Source organism: Amia ocellicauda, unplaced genomic scaffold, assembly GCF_036373705.1.
Source record: "Amia ocellicauda isolate fAmiCal2 unplaced genomic scaffold, fAmiCal2.hap1 HAP1_SCAFFOLD_38, whole genome shotgun sequence".
NCBI lineage: Eukaryota > Metazoa > Chordata > Actinopteri > Amiiformes > Amiidae > Amia > Amia ocellicauda.
In genome coordinates this window covers 265,016-266,480 of record NW_027102952.1, presented here as the reverse complement: position 1 = coordinate 266,480, position 1,465 = coordinate 265,016, and the positions used below count along the sequence as shown (strand labels likewise).

Genomic DNA, 1,465 nt, shown 5'->3' with positions numbered 1-1,465 from the left:
AACAGACAGACACAGACACACACACACACAGAGCCAGCCAGCCAGCCAGCTCAGCGATGACATCACGAGCCTCTCTCAGCTGACTGCTATGACATCACAGAGCACGTACATTCCGTTGCTTGCCGTCTGTCAACCACTCAGTCACTGCCAGCCAGACTGGCTGGCTGGCTGGATGGGGGGGCTGCTTGCTGCTGCTGCGTACCTTAGCAAGCTTATTTGCTTGACCGGCCTTCCTACTCCTCTGCCCACATGCCCACCTATGCCCGATCTGCTGTTCACCTGGATCACAGCTCCGCCCCAACAAGGCAGAGCCCCCCAAGAATGGTACAAACTCACCCACGATCCCCTCCACGGAAAGCTTTAGCAAAAGGCAAAAGCGTTATACGTAATGAAGAGGAACCCGAGTCCAAGACGCATCCGACCAGCCATACATATTTGTGTGTATTAAAGATCACATTTTCTTACATTTAGTTTTTCTGTACTTTATTACATCTTATTGTGATTTATAAAAGTATTGTTTCTTTTCCATATGTATGTATGTATGTGTGTGTGTGTGTGTGTGTGTCTGTCTCTGTGTGAAAGTTAGTGTGTGTGTCTGTACGTGTGTGTGCCTGTCTCTGTGTGAAAGTGTGTGTGTGTGTGTGTGTGTGTGTGTATATGTCTCTCTGTGAAAGTGTGTGTGTGGGTGTGACAGTGTGTGTGAGTGTCTGTCTGTCTGTCTGTCATGTAACTCGCACATCTGTGAGGGCACCATTTTTGCAGAAGAGATGTACACATTTTGGAGCAACATATGCTGCCATCCAGACATCATCTTTTCCAGTGACGTCCCTGCATTTTCAAACAGATCACATTTTATTACACTTTGTTTATCTGTACTTTATTACATCTTATTGTGATTTATACTTGTAATGTTTCTTTTCCATATATATGTATGTACAGTGGGGGAAAAAAGTAATTGATACCCTGCTGATTTTGTACGTTTGCCCACTGACAAAGAAATGATCAGTCTATAATTTTAATGGTAGGTGTATTTTAGCAGTGAGAGACAGAATAACAACAAGAAAATCCAGAAAAATGCATTTCAAAAAAGTTATAAATTGATTTGCATGTTAATGAGGGAAATAAGTATTTGACCCATTTTCAATGCCCTGGCTTAGGGTTCTCACCCATGATTTGACGGTACATGGCCCCGTCCATCGTCCCTTTGATGCGGTGCAGTTGTCCTGTCCCCTTAGCAGAAAAACAGCCCCAAAGCATAATGTTTCCACCTCCTTGTTTGATGGTGGGAATGGTGTTCTTGGGGTCATTCCTCCTCCTCCAAACACGGCGAGTTGAGTTGATGGCAAACAGCTTGATTTTGGTCTCATCTGAGACCACTTTCACCCAGTTCTCCTCTGAATCATTCAGATGTTCATTGGCAAACTTCAGACGGGCCTGTACATGTGCTTTCTTGAGCAGGGGGACC

General features: G+C 44.8%; 1 non-coding gene across 1 annotated transcript; it reads right to left on the bottom strand.

Moving 5' to 3' along the window:
• Nucleotides 1-293: 293 nt before the first annotated feature.
• Nucleotides 294-408, bottom strand: LOC136733970 (U5 spliceosomal RNA). Its single transcript, XR_010810350.1, has one exon. It is a non-coding gene; the product is annotated as a U5 spliceosomal RNA (small nuclear RNA).
• Nucleotides 409-1,465: the final 1,057 nt, after the last annotated feature.